Genomic DNA, 16270 nt, shown 5'->3' on the forward strand with positions numbered 1-16270 from the left:
TATATCCTTCTTCTCCCGAAAATTACGATTGTTTACCCTGGTAACTTATGCGTAATCGTTCGTAACGAAATTGGAGGGTCGAGTGTAACGGTATCATTAATACTTTAAAGAATAGTACACGCGACCTGCCTAGAATTATTAAAGTACAGTGAGTAGCCTCCTGAGCGTGTACGCATCTTATACACAGCGCTGTGATATGAGATGAAATGAGGTGGGGTGGGGGATTTGCACAAAACAAAAGGGCGACAGGGGGTGGAAGAGTCAAACGTTTCTTAACCAGCGAGAAAAAACACTAACTCTGCATTGTTTGCCACTGCTACAATTGATGGGCATTTTTCTAGTTTAGCGGTTTGCGAGATTGATGCTGGGTATTGTTTTATCATTTTATCGATATATATATGTTTACTTTAACTGCAACTCAACATTCACCGTTAAATTGACGACTTTTACATATTTTCAAGTATGCTGAAAACGAATACTACATTTAAATTTGGGGCAGAAAGTAGTTTTCTAGATATTAAGACCTTTTTTATCCAATGTAATCCATTATGTTTTCACTAGTTGCCATGTTTTTCAAAGCTAAAACCAATACTAATGCGCATGGGTTTCAAACCCCTCCTCGTGTTAAGAATGGCGACGGAATTAAAATTCATTAAAAAAAAAAATGTGTTAATATCCAGAAAACTACTTGTTCGCCCCAAATGAATGTAATATTCGTTTTCATCAGCAGACCCGAAAACAGAGTTGTCAATTTAAAGGTGAATATTATTGTGGTTAAAGTAAAAATTTATCGGTTTTTTTTTTGGGGGGGGGGGGGGGTATTTTAAATAATTATAAATTTAAATTGTAAATAATTTTACCTTTTTTTCTGTAAATGTTTACTTTCTTTCCACATTAACATTAACCCGGTAATTCTTTTTTTGGTACGCCAGTACTCCAACTTTTAACCCGCCATTTTGTTATGCCAAGCATCATATAACGTATATAAAACTTCCTACAGAAAAAAAAAGTTTATTTTTACATTTTTATCTAGCGAATAAACACAAGTTACGTATAAAAAAAACATGTTTATTATAAATAAAATTTTTATTTCGTTTTAGAATGAAAAATTAAATTTATCTCCGTTGCACAAGTTAGATGAAAATGTAAAAAAATAAAAATTGTTTTTCTGCAGAAAGTCTTATATATATATATATATATATATATATATATATATATATGCCCCATAAACTTTTGGTGTACCAAAATAGCAGACTAAAATTTGGCGTACTTACCCACATATCTTTACAATGACGACTTGTATAGGTTTCTGGTTAGGCTAAAACGAATATCACATTTACATTTTGCACGGCCGTCATTACCGCTACCCCAAATTAGAAATGAGAGCAATAAATAAAATAATAAAAGGAGATTTGAATATCTCCCTCCACCCCCCCCATAACAGCAAGAAATAAAAAAAAAAAAAAAAAAAAAAAACCTTTCCTTGTACAGGCGGGATTCTCCAATGGCCACAATCTACCCACACATAAAAAATAAAAATCTGAAACTCGTTCAGTTGGAAAAATTGTGTATTTATTTGCTTCCTCACTGAGCAAATTGGGCACAACGCGGTTTTTAAATGTGGAGGGGGAAAGGGAAAAGGGGACCTGGATAGTGACAATTGGTATGAAAGGTTTTCCCTACATTGACCAATAACTGATTGCCACAAGGGCAATGGTCTTATATATGGGGTTACCCTCACATATGGTCTTTGAGATTCATGTCCAGCCCCCGCAGAGACGGGGTGAAACTGGTTCAGTTGGAAAAATTGGTTGCTATGCCGTTCGATTTGTTTCTACTGGTTTTGTTTCCACGCATGCGCGTTAAAATTGTATATGCGCATGCTAACAGTCACCAGTAAAAACATAAATGATTACTTTGCATAATAAAGGTCTTTCATATCCGGAAAAATACTTGTCTGCGCCAAATTTAAATGTGAGATTAGCATACCCGAAAACCTATGCAAGTTGTTATTTTGTGTTAATTTAGAAAGGAAGTAAAAATTTACCAAATTATTAAAAATGTTTGAATTTATTACAATCAAATTATGTGTCAATTTAAAATAGAAAAAAAAAATACTGATAACTTTTGAAATCATTATTAACCCTCCACCCCATAAAATAAACAGTTGACTTAAAATAACAGTTCCTGAAACAACAATTCCAATTTTAAAACTGGAAACCGTCATCAAGTAGACGGTTTCTCTTTGGTTCGTTTTATCAGTTTTGACAGTTCCGGGTATAACACTGCCTCGTACAATGTACACCCACCGTTTCCGACGACGACGGGTACACTTCGTCATAATTGACTCACAATCACAGAGCAAAAGAAAACAATGGAATTAAAAATAATAATACTGAATGTGGCCCGTGCAGGACTAGTTGGGGGGGGGGGCAACGTTAAAGTACCTGACCCATGGTGTTCTTTAGAACGCCATGACCTAACCACAACGACAGAGAGAGAAAAAAAAAAAAAAAAAATTTGCCTTGCTTGGACATTAACAGATAATTATTGTGAGTCATCATGATTTAGCAAAAAAAAAAAAAAAAAAAAAAAATTGTTGACCATGAAGAAAAACGAAAATCCTAGTAAATTAACATAACCAGCAGAACACGATTAATTCACGAATATTAGTGAAATTTCTTTAGAAAAAAAAAAACTGACACATTTGAATAACATGGATAATATCTATTATATAAAGGGCAGTTGTCTGCGTACGTACGCGTATATGTCTAACTAAAACAACTATTAAAAAAAAAAAAAAAAAAAAAAAAAAAAAAAACACCCACAAAGCGGGTGTATTCTTGATCGGCATTAATCTGGATGAATATTGAAAAATTCATTCTTTGGAGATCAACTGCGTCATATTTCTACAAGGGAGTTTTCAAGACAGTCATATCTTGCTATGATGTGCAACCCATTTCGATTATTATTGATCTCATGAGGCAAGAAAACATTCTGAAAATTAACAAGTTGAAAAACATTTAAATTTGGAGGAGAAAATATTTTGCCATGTCTAACGTATAGCATGGTTTAAAGGGGATCTTTAAACCATGCTATACGTTAGACATGGCAAAATATTTTCTCCTCCAAATTTAAATGTTTTTCAACTTTTTAATTTTCAGAATGTTTTCTTGCCTCAGGAGATCAATAATGATCGAAACGGGTTGCACATCGTAACAAGATACGCCTGTATTTACTTAAAGGAAATAAAATTATAACTTTGCTCTTTTTGATTGAACACTATCAATGACCCTTGTTGAAATTCAACGATCCGAATCTTTTAAATACTTTTAACCTGGAATATATTTATATATTTCTCCTAAACCTCTGGCCTTGATGGAGGGCAGACTAGAAGTTGCTGCTATGGTTTCAAATGATCTGAAATAACAGCAAGGGGAGACTTGATTCCAAATATTTCTCATATGTTCTATCTCCCCTCTTTTGGAAATAGGGTATGATTATGAATATCTCCAGTATCAAATAATCCTTATACACTGAAATTTATTTTATGTATGAAAACTAAAAAGGGGAGATATAACATGAGAAATATTTGGAATCAAGTCTCCCCTTGCTGTTATTTCAGATCATTTGAAACCATAGCAGCAAGTTTTGTTTCCCCTCCATCAAGGCCAGAGGTTTGGAAGAAATATCAAATATTTTGTAATTCATATGCAAAAACTAGGAAAACACATGATTATAATTAAAACATTTTATGGCTGTAAAAAAAGTGCAAAAAAATAGCTTCTGGATGATGGATGATCTCCTTAATGTGCGACTTTAAGGGCCAATGTCACATAGCCCACTACACAATTCAGGTCATTTACCTTTCCAACGAGCCTTCATTTGTTAAATTCTGATCAATAGTTGCTGAGATTTTGGAACTTATAAAATTGCCAAAAAAGGTGATATATATATATATATATATATATATATATATATACTGGTAGCCAAATTTGATATTGAAATGCTCATATCTTTGGTTCTATGGGACGAAACTACATAAAAATTTGCAGGCTTTTTGAAAATTATAATACTACTCTACTGTTAACATTTTATGACAATTGATAAAGAACCTATATTTTCAAACCAATAAAATATACCTAAATTTGCCTGCATTTGTATATGTAGTGCCGGGCACTACTAGTGCCCTGATGGCCAATTCAGTTGTGTTCCCTGTGGCTTTGCAAGGCCACTAATTTAGAGAGAGAGAGAGAGAGAGGATATGGGGAACAAATTCGATTAGGTTTTTAGCCGGTAAAAATAGCTACTAAAGGGTCAACGTTGAAAAATTGGAAGTTGGCAGGCCTAAGTTGATTCAATATGTATCCTCTATGCATGTGCAAATATCCATTTATATGTTTAAGTAAGTTAATTTTTAAAGTTTTTATATCCTTGTGTCTTTAGGTCTCATGGTAGCGAAATCTGCTGGAGAGCTAAATGTTTTGGTTTGGATTCTAGCTAATGGCACCAAAGTCACATTTTTAAAAAAACTTTAAATCTATATCTATATATATATATATATATATATATATATATATAACCCTTATCCCCAAGTGGCTCCCGGGCCTTGATAAGTGGTGACTTCCATGTAATATATATATATATATATATATATATATATATATATATATATATATGAGAGAGAGAGAGAGAGAGAGAGAGAGAGAGAGAGAGAGAGAGAGAGAGAGGGTACAGTATAAGAATCAATAAAGAATTGGTTCTTTAATATAAAATCTGTATTAATAATTAAAATATATTTAAGCATATTTTATGGTTGGGCAACGCCGGGCGGCGTGCTAGTTAGTTAAGAAAAGTCTAATTGATCGTTTCTGAACATTCTCTTCAGAATATTTCTCTTTTCAAGAGGGAGTCGGAGTGGCAAGAAACTCGGAAAGGATGTTTTTAATAATGCTCTGGACCCATCTTAATTCTATTTGGTCGGTTTCAATAATGTTTCATGGGTTTCCGGGTTTCAATAAATATTCGGTTAACAGGAAACGAAAAACAAATTCAATATGTATTTCTGACACAGTAATGATTAGTGTTGATGAAATATTTAATTTTGACTTTTAATTGCCGATTTAAAAGCTTTTTGAACATTTATCTTGACTTAAAAAAAAAAAAAAAAAAGTTTGGCTTTAAGCATTTATTATAAACTGCCAACTCTGTCTGACCCATAATATTCTGTAGAACACCATGACCTAACCACAAAAAAATAAACAAAAACAAAAAACACGTTGCATTGTTTAGACAAAGACAATTAGTGTACGTTTATTATGATCTGGGAAATAAAAATTAGTTGACCGTGAAAGATTGCTTAGAGATTAAAATGAAAAAAACACCAACATATTGACAGCCATAATTAGTTCACAACATATGTATAAATCTATCTATAAAAGTGAGAATGTATGTGTGAGAACACTTCAAACTCAACAAATTTTTTATCTACAGACTTGAAATTTGGTATACAGTGTATTCAGACATGTGGAAAACTTTTTAATCCGTTTTCATCGAGAAAAAAAGGGCTGCTAAGAGGGTAAAATTGAAAAAAATTGTTACTCGGGGGGGGGTCATCAGGTTTTTATCTGTCAACTGTGTAGCTTGTCTACTGGTTATCGTACTTGACTCACTGTCTAAGGTTTGGTTTCAATCTCAGTTGTAGTTATTTTGAAGTTGAATAGTTTTATATTTAAATTTGAAGGTTGTCGGAAATAATTATTAATCTTGTGATCGAAAAATACTCAGACTAAAGGAGTGGATAAGTTCAGGGGACTTTTGCCATTACTAACCAGCAGAGAGTTACCTCTGTTGACTAAGAGAGGAACCCATAAGGCAGAAGATGTAGAACAGTTGGGATAGTAGCATCAGTTACACAAGGAAAGAGCACAGAAAAAAAATGGGAAGAAGTGATAAGAATGGACTTGAGAGAACGAGGGATAAACAAAGACCTGGCCAGGGATAGTTTGGAAATCAATTTCTAAAAGCCGTCCAACACATGCCAGCATGTAAAATGGGCATTAAACTGATGATGAGGACTCGAGTTTGTGTTCAAATGCAACTAGTATATTTTAATTTAGTGTCTAGGCAATCTAGGCGCCCCCCCACCGCTCGTGCCCCCAATGTAAACAGTAAAATCTTCGAAAAATGTTAAATGGTGTTCTAATTGGTAAATGTCGGTGCGTTACTTTTTGAAAATTTGAAAATTCTATGTTCCAGGAAGAAAAAAAAAACAAAACAAAAAAAAAAAAAACAGATAAATTAATCCCTCCCTCTCCCCAACTCGGAGTGCTTTCCTTTTCTTGTTTTATTTCTTTTTCAGCTAATTTTAAATTTTCCATCCAAAAAGTGCTATAATGTATTTTTGAAAATTAGAAAATTCTATATTCTGGACCCCCCCCCCCTCAACGTAGTTTGCTTGGTGAAGCCGTCGTTTATGCTACAGCGCGCATGCGCGTAGCGTAAATGGAAGCTGCAAAATGGTGGAAAGTAGTTCGTGGGTTCAGGGGTTAATACCATGCAAATGGTAAATTTGCCATAAGTTTAATTATCAGATTCGTTGTCAGCGACCTCAATTACTTATTAAAAAAAAACAAAAACAAATTAGAGTGGTTGGTGTTCTGTTGTAGCAGCAGCGGATCTGGATATTTACCATTAACAAAAATTGTTTTTGACATTTCAAGGTTTTCGGATATTCTAATAAATTAATTCTAGAAAAAAAAATGTTATTTAAATATTTTATGTCTGTTTTTAATTATAATTATTTTTCTACTGAACCATTTTTCGTATTTTTTTTTTTTTTTTGAATTGATACTAATTTCGGCATGGCGCGTAAGTACGTGATAATGTACTTTTATCGTATCCATGAGCAAAACAACGCGTCGTACACGTGCTTTGTTTGGCTTGCCGTCGGAAAGCATAACGTTACATACAAACTATTTGTCGGCATTTACAGAATACCCGAAAACCTTTAAATGTTGTCAAAAACAATTTCTGCTAATTTATACTCATTTCGACAGGACACGTAAGTACGGGTGAAGCAAAGATAAGTATGTCCCGCAGCCTCGTTCTGACATTCGGAAAATTTAGGTTAACAACCGGTGAAGCTAGCGAAAAGTAACTTTTTTTTTTTTTTTTTTTACAAGAAATATTTTTGTAAATAAAACAGAAAATGAGACACGCCGGACCTTCCGCTTGCAAAATATTTTTTCTCTTCGAAACGCTTTCGCTTCCTCATAGTTTTTCCAAAATTGGTCCATGCTTTCTTTATCCATCATTCAAAGGCTCAATAATAGTAGAAGCACCGGTGTCACATGTCACGTGACCGAACTGTTCAGATTTTTCAGAACGAGGCTAGGCTCGTCTGCTGGACCTATTTATCTTTGCTTAAGTACGTAATGTTTTCACCTGAAATGCGTCGATTTAAATCTACACAAGCTGGACAATGAAAAAATATAAATGGGTATTTTTTTTACGGCCTGCCCCAGCGTAATATAAACACCCCTAACCACCCCATGTTAAGAACGGCTTTCGGAATAAACACCCCAACCCACTTCCCCATATTAAGAACGGCTTTCGAGGTTGGGGAATGTTTATTCTGAAAGTCGTTCTTAACATGGGGAGGTTGGGGTGTTTATAATACGTTGGGACACGGCGTAAAAATTTACCTATAAATGTTTGTGAAAATTTTGCTACACAATTTGGGTCTCTTGGGGGGTTGGGGCTCTTTTTCTAAAAGATTTGGCTTCAAATATTTTTATAGTCTGGCAACCCTGAGGGCGATATGCTATTATAAAGAAACACCCTCTAAAATGTTAATTTAAATCATACAAATGAACTGATCTCGTTATATGGACCATTTAATAAAAACATGTAGTTACATCTTTTCGTTTGCTGTTTTGTTTTGTTCAAATTCTTGTTAAACGCAAAAGATTTCGGTAAAAAAAAAAAAAAAAAAAAAAAAAAAAAAATTGTATGAAAAAGAGAAAACACGCACACACAAAAGATCTTTTTTGCGTTAAAAACTATTAAAACGCGTTTAGTTCTTATATTCGCAATTCGCAATTTTAAATTACTACGTGAAATCCGCATTGGTCGGCCAAAATACTGTTAAGAAACCTAACATGTTACGGTAAGATATTGGATAGGTTTCTAACAGTATTTTGTATAATTTTTTAGTTTTAACTTAAAATTTAAATTACGAGTCAGCCCACGCGCGGCCATTTTTGTTTTCACGTAAACGCGACACACTGTTTTTCGAAACGATTAAACATTTTAAAGTGAGCAAAAAAAACAAAAAAAAAACCACTAAAAATAGATAGAAGAGTAACTTATTTTGCCTTGATAACATTTATTTGTTATTGTGTATTTGAATTTTTGACCACTTTTTCGAATCTCTGGATTGTAAAACAACCCCACTGGCGAAATTACCCCCCACCTCCCGAGAAAGAGGAGGTAATGCTTGGGATAATGACCTAATAGGACAGAACAACACTTTATCTCGATCAAAGTGCGATCCCCCCTCCCCGTTCGGTTTAAGTAAACAATATTTTGGTACAACTGCTTAAAAGAAAACATCCTGATTTTGTTTATAGACATAATTGATTACATCAGCACTAGTGCACAAACGAATAACGTTTATGTTTACTTCGCGGTGAACTCGTTTTAAAGAGCAAAACAAACAAAGGACACTTGCCTGTTTGTATACATTTCGTATTCTTGGACAACAAACAAACACATGAACAAAGTTATTATTTTAAGGAAATGAGTTTAATGATTAAAAAAAATGCAATCTTTATTTCCTTGAAGATGTTTCCCTTGGGTTTAGTTTTTGGCATTTGGGTATTTTTGGAACTAGCAGAAATTGCAATAACTAATGCCTACTTATAAAAAAAATGGCTAAAAAGAAAGGGAGGAAAAAAAACAACTAGTTACTAGAAAAAAGATTACATTTTTCGTAATTTATCCAAATGTTTCACAATGTTCTTTTGGTTCTCTTGAACTTTTCAGCTTTAAGATGGTTGTCACTTATAAACTAAATTATGGTGCAAGTCCAGATTTCAACCTAATTGCAAAACAATTAAAATTTTAACGATGTATGTATGTACCCGTCACAAAACGAAAATGTCATATTCCAAAAATCGCGCATATATATATAATGCAAGTGTGGAGGTTTGGATGGCGCAGGATGAAAATAAAACCAGCCCCACCCCCATAGAAAGGCAAATGAAATTGAATTTTTAAATGAAAAATAGATTTAATCAACTTCCAGGCCAAATACCGTTTTTTTTTGTTTTTTTTAAGAGCATGAAAACAATTTTTCTATTTCAACTTGACCATGTTTTTTGCACTTATAAATTGTGAATGAATGTTGGATCGTGGGGTGTGAGGGCTTGTGGTTGGAGGGGGGTGACGCATATATATATATATATATATATATATATATATATATATATATATATATTACTGCTTACATATAATCACATATTCTTTGATCATCAACATTTCAATGGGACGTTTCTTAGACATTTTTTTGGTTGTTACGTTAACGGCAACTCAAAATGACTTTGAAATGTTTTCCCTTTGAACGAAAACGAATATCACATTCACATTTTGGACAGACAAGTAGTTTTGTGGATATTAAGACATTTTTTTTTTCAATGTATCAATGAATGTCAGTGGCGATCTCCATTCTTACCATGGAGAGGAGGTGTTTTGCAACACGCATGTGCACTGCATTAGTGCATTACTAGTACTTGTTCAATTGGGAAAAATATAGTCGTCAGTGCAAACATAAGGGATTACATCTGATAATGGTTTTTAATATCCAGAAAATACTTGTCTGACCCAAGTTGTGATATTCGTTTCAGCATACCCGGAAATCCATAAAAGTCGTAAATTTAATGGTGAACGTTGAGTTGCCGTTAAAGTAAAGATTTAAAAAAAAAAAAAAAAAAAAAAATTAAGTTATGTCTTTAAAACGTTATCAGATTAATTACAGCTACAATGCTACATCGTGTTACATGTGTGTGTGTGTGGGGGGGGGTCTAAGTCAGTGTCGCGCGTTGGAGGTCCTTACTTTTACCACCTGCTGGTCCGGAAATGGGTGGTTATTTTACGTTAAAAAATAATATGCGATACTGATACCTATGTATTTATTTACGTATTGATTCTCAAACTCTTGACTCCCAATGTTTCGTCTGCTAAAATTTAAATCACGTGACTACGGTGTAGCTTCAATAAAATAAACCATTAAATGTCGCTTGTTATGGCTTTAGCTGAATACGATATTAAAAATCACTTTATTGATGCATGCACTTAGCAAAAACACACCCACGCAGGTTTATAACAGTTCTACTAGTGACCCTAATCGAAATAAATTATATTAAAGTCACGTATTATAAAACAATTAAAAAAACATCAAAAACGAACATAATAAAATCAATTTAATTGCTTGACACAATCATATGATTTTTTGACACTGTGACACACTTTTGTGTTACATCATCACGCGCGCATTCTTTCTTACATCAAGATTAACGGACATATTCTTGTTAAATATGCGAACCAAATTAAAAAGGAAGAAAAATAGAAAATGAAATAAAACATAACATAATGATAAAAACTAAAAATACAAAAGAAAAAAAAAATTGGTACTTGTGCATTTATTGAACCGCGCTGAAATAACGTTATTATTTAGAAACCCATTCCTAACATTGAGAGAGGAGGGGGTGTTATTCTGTACTTTCACCTAACAATTTAATAAAAGAAAAAAGATATTGTAAAACTTTAATTTAATTTGAAAATACTATTTAAAAATAGCACGGTTCAATAAGTGCACACACAAAATAAAAATAATTTAGAACGACTTAATTTCGAGATTCCTCAGTTATTCTGAAATTAAAAACTTAAACATTTTTGCAGAAATACGAACCGTGCTTCTTTTTTGTTTTGTTTTGAGGTTAAATTCAAGAGTTACGGTATCTTTTATTTATTACAGTGTTAGGTGAAAGTCTACAATGGTTAAAAAAAAAAAAAAAAAAAAAAAAATGAGCACTACTCCATGTTAAGATTGGGTTTCTAAATAAATAATTTCAGCATGGTCCGTACTTTGCATAAATATTGCAATGTTTACGGTATATTTTGTTTATTGAATGGTTAGGTGCAAGTACAGAACAGTTTTTTTTACTTTAAAAAAATGCTCTCCCCTGTCCATGTTCAGAATGGATTTCTAAATAACGTTATTATTTCAGCACAGTCCGTATTTTGAATAAGTACAAACACTTATTTTCAAAACATTTCTAAGTTGTATAATTTTTTCATGGTAGAAGTTAAATTGAATAAAAACTGTATCCTCACGAGGGCATAGTTAGATCGGGTTTTAATGTTGGAGGGGTTCAGATCCTTTTCTATGGAGGGTCCGAATTTTTTTATTTTCAGACAACAACTGTCGACAATTTCCTAATGAGTGCCTAAGAACTAAACGAAAATTTCTTGAAAAAAAAAGTTTATTTCCTAAAGTCGTCAGTCTGTGAAACAGAATATCGTGGTACTGCTTTCCAGCTAACTGTAATATGGTCATTTTCAAGTCTAATGTGAATAAGTTCTTGTTGGGCCATTCTCTAGGTGTGTCAGGAACTTTGTGAAAAATATTGAATAATTCGACCCCCTGTCTTTCCAAGCTTATAACTACTCGAAAAATGTAATTCAAACTATAATTTTTTTTCAATTAAAGGAGCAAGAACCAACGTTTCATTTAAATAAAAAAAAAAAAAAAAAAAAAAAAAACAAACAAACTGATTTTAAAAAAATAAAAAAAAAGTTTTAAACTTCAGACTTTACAGGTAAATTTCTAAAAAACACTACTTTTTTTTTTGTTTTAAATTTGAATATATTACTTATTGATCTTTTATCTACAATTTGTGATATATAAAACTTTGAGTAAATTAATTCTTTACTTTTTGATAGACATTTCAAAATGGGGGGGGGGGGGCGTGAATAATAATAAAAAAAACGTGTCTGAAATATATTCGGTTTATTGGAAAGAGCATAAAATTTCACATTGACCCTGAAAATATCGTAAAAATAAAATCAATAGAAAAATTTTGATAGATTTTTAAAGTTTAAAAATTGAAAAATACTGAACTCGTAAAATTCAATTAATTTTATTACTGTTTTTAAAAAATAAAAAAAACATATTTCTATTACTTTTTATACAACTTTAATAGTTTATTTTGGAAGTATAATCCATAAAGAAAATAAACAACCCACTTTTAAAAGAGAAATCACGAGTTTTTTTTTATATTTTATTCGCGGTTTCGTGTTAGGGGTATCAAAAATTCCTACAAAAATTCTGATACCTAACCTTAAATAATAAAGGGTGCCCGGAAAACTCGTCCCGGGAAACCCCGTCTCGGGAAAACCCGTCTCCGGAAAACTCGTCCCCTTTCGCTAGGTAGGAAAACTGGTCCCGTATTGAATAAATATCGATTGAAAACACATTTTATGATCGTTCTTGAAGGAGATATTGGTTTTTAAAATAGCCTATAGCCCCCCATAATATTTTGAAAAAATATTTTTACTTGTTTAATGTTTTTTGTTTTTTTTTTTAAATAAAATCGATTTTCTAAGTGTCCGTTTTCTACCTAACTGGCTAAGTTCTTAGTGGTTTCACTTATTTTAAAGCGTTTATTATGTTCATACAAAGTTAATTACAATTTTTTTTGTTCTTATTTTAACGATGTTTTTTGGAGTCATAAAAACAATACAAACAAAACAAAAAAATTAAAAAACAGGGAGCGATTCGATTCTTCGTTACTTTTTTTGTTTTGGTTTTTTAATTATGATAGTTTTTTGTTGTTATGTTTTTGTTTTCTCTCATACCAAATGCACTCATGCGTTATTTAAAATTATAGTTTTATCAATTATCACCATTTATTGTCGTCCTGTCAAATTTTGCAAAAATTAACTAATAAATTAAAAGCGAAATATTTTTGGCGCGAAAGATGCCATGTCCCATGTGCTAACAATCTCTGTTAACTCATTTTTAATTTTTACTTCAAAATTCTAAAATCAATAATTAAGAGAAAAAGTAATCACTAAATAAATTTATTAATCAATTTTATTGAAAACTCCGCTATCGTTTATCAAGAATCATTCATTTCATTTCATTTTTTGTTGGTTGTTTTTCGGAGGGAGATATAGTTTTTACCCCCCCCCTCAAAATTATATTTAAAAAAATATTAAAATTTATTATTTTCTTTTTAAAACCAAATCTCCCTTAGTAATTTCTTTAATTTTCGGTATTATTATACAAACACCGTGACAGCGAATTAACCCTAACCCCCCTAACCCTAACGCTGTCACGGTGTTTGTATAATAATACCTAATTTTCTATTTTTTAGCGATTATCAAGACCCCTAAGATGTGATATACCGGACATTATTTCTCGTTCTCACGTAACACTTATTTGTTTTCGGTGTTTTTTTTTTCCTTTACCGAATAAACGATTCCAAATAAATTAAACAACAGTAAATAAGTAAATTCTTTTTTATATTAATATTAAAAAAAAAAAAAAAAAAATGCGGTCTCGTTTATGAACATAATAAACGCTTTAAAATAAGTGAAACCACTAAGAACTTAGCCAGTTAGGTAGAAAACGAACACTTGGAAAATCGATTTTATTAAAAAAAAAAAAACATTAAACAAGTAAAAATATTTTTTTTAAATATTATGGGGGGGGGGCTATAGTCTATTTTAAAAACCAATATCTCCTTCAAGAACGATCATAAAATGTGTTTTCAATCGATATTTATTCAATACGGGACCAGTTTTTCTACCTAGCGAAAGGGGACGAGTTTTCCGGAGACGAGTTTTCCTAAATTCATAATAAAGCACTACCCAAGTTCCAGTTCCACCACTACTGATCATCATAGGGCTATCTACCTAACACTTAAGAGTGCCGTCCGGCGCCCGGGTCTTGATCACCGTGCGGTGATTCTCCCCCCCCCCCCACATACAAGTAAACAAAAACACGAAAAAATAAAATATACTAATATATATATATATATATATATATATGAAAAAGACAAGACATACTACACATTCGAACGCAAGGTCATTTAAAAATAAGTACAATACAAGTTTAAAAGGTATACATGTGCCATTGCTAATCCGGACTAAAGTTGGGTGGTGACATATTTAGTTAACACCGCCTGATGGTACAGATGTATTTATTTATTTATTTATTTTCTTTAAAGAATCTTACTGCGATATACCCTTACTGCGTATAAAATAGTAATAAATTTATTTTGAAAATCTAAAGTAGAACTTAGTCACCGGATTGTTCCCCCGCCCAGCCTCTACGAGGACAGATTGGACACAAAATCGGTTTTTGATGCGAGGAAAATCCAGCTTCCCCAAAAGGGAAACAAAAGAGTAAAAATTAAAGTCAATCTAGAATTTATCATTCACTGACCTCGAACATAAGTGTAGAAGTATTAGAACAGATACTACACTTTGCATCATTTATTTACCATGAAAAAATGTAGCTCAAATTTTAAAACAAATTAGACACAGGTTCGTCAAAAGTGTACAGAATGGGGCGTCATTAATCACGCATACACCAACAACACCATCCATCATATTCTTAGCTAGAATCATTAGTCACCACAATACCACATTTACTCTGGAGGAGGGGGTATCATCCAACTTAAAACAAGCCTAATGTGTTAATAATTTAATTTCATGCCACATTTTAATTCTAAAATTAAAAGCCAACAAATTGTTATCATTTACTTAGCCATAAGTGAGAGTTGATGTTTTCGAAAAGCACTTGCCCGCGAGATTAGGGGCACATTTTACAAGGTGAACTGAACCCCCATCATATACACGAACATTTTTTTCTTATAAAATATAGTAATTTAGCGCTTGTAGTAATCAAAATACTTTTATTCATTTCATAATCTCATATATATATATATATATATATATATATATATATATATCCGATTGTATCGCACTAAGTTACCAAAGTTCGATCCAGTTAACCAAACCACAGAATCACAAATTAGACAATTCTTTTAAGCAGATAATAAAAAGCGAATAAGAAATTCCTGTTAAATGTAGAAAGAAACGGAAATTTTTGGCATTAAATAAATATATATTTTTTTAAGCATTGCGTGTGGCGTGTCCATTGTCCGATTTTTTTTCTTCTCTCTGCGCCGTTTACTTTCGTCCAAATCAACTAAATATTGTAAAATTTAGATATTAAACTAATAATAAGCAAGAATGAAGAGAAAAAAATACGAAACCTAGGTTGTCAATATACAAATTGTTGGTTTTAACTTGTGAAAAATAAATACTTATGAATGAACCAAAAAGAGCGTCTGTATAAATCGTTACGTAATAAACAAATACAAAAGAAAAACGGAAGAAATCGGCCTCCTTTGTTAGAGAAGTTGACTCGATTCAACACTTCAGCCGGAGGATATATATATATATATATATATATATATATAACCATCATAGAGATAAGATTCCGGGTATCCGTATATAATAAAGAGGAAATGTTCGGCTCGTGGCGAACTTACCTTTCAATTGGCGTGACAAAGTGTATATAAAATCGTTCTGCTATTCGGTCGTCTTAACATTTACATTTCATCAAAACAGGGTTGAAAGCAAAGAACCTGATTGGTCAATTGTCGGGGGTGTGTTCTCGATTTTCATTAGTTGATCCTGGGTCACTTGATAAAGGTTAGAAGGTGTGTCACAAATGGAGACATTTGATTGGTCGATTTAGTTAGCGTGTGACAACATTGTACGTATGTACTTAATGTTATTATTGCTGCTGTTGTTGCTGATATTATTGTAGTTGTTTTATACCTTTGTGCCCTTTGCAGTTTGCACATATTTTATTTACTAGTGGTGGGTACGTTCTGGAGGCCTCCATTTGGGAGTTCTACCCTTCTAGGCCTTGCCTTCTTGCCCTGAGAAAAAGTTAATTTATTGCTAATTGTCGGAGGCGCCCCTACCGGAGAATGCCAATAGAACTGTCAATTTAATTGTGTGACATAACGTTGTTCATATGTACTTACTTATGTTGTTGATATTATTATTATTATTATTATTATTATTATTATTATTATTATTATTATTATTATTATTATTATTATTATTATTATTATTCCCCAGATCATCATTAGAAATCATTTACTGACAACAATCGACCGTG

At 32.3% G+C, this 16270-nt stretch overlaps 1 protein-coding gene across 6 annotated transcripts in view; it reads right to left on the reverse strand.

Moving 5' to 3' along the window:
- Nucleotides 1–15764, reverse strand: part of LOC145286192 (dicarboxylate carrier SLC25A8-like) — a 92161-nt gene extending 76397 nt beyond the window's left edge. For 3 of the 6 annotated variants that reach the window (XR_013869122.1, XM_080134987.1, XM_080134984.1), the window contains exon 1: nucleotides 15630–15764. The gene's annotated coding sequence lies outside the window, so the exon portion shown is untranslated. Of the gene's footprint in view, nucleotides 1–860; nucleotides 995–15629 lie in introns of all 6 variants that reach the window. The other 3 variants (XM_080134988.1, XM_080134985.1, XM_080134986.1) reach the window with 3 other exon arrangements.
- Between the last annotated feature and the right edge of the window lie 506 nt (nucleotides 15765–16270).

The sequence above is a fragment of the Euprymna scolopes genome, chromosome 10, assembly GCF_053919585.1.
Source record: "Euprymna scolopes isolate OS-2025 chromosome 10, ASM5391958v1, whole genome shotgun sequence".
Classification (NCBI taxonomy): domain Eukaryota; kingdom Metazoa; phylum Mollusca; class Cephalopoda; order Sepiida; family Sepiolidae; genus Euprymna; species Euprymna scolopes.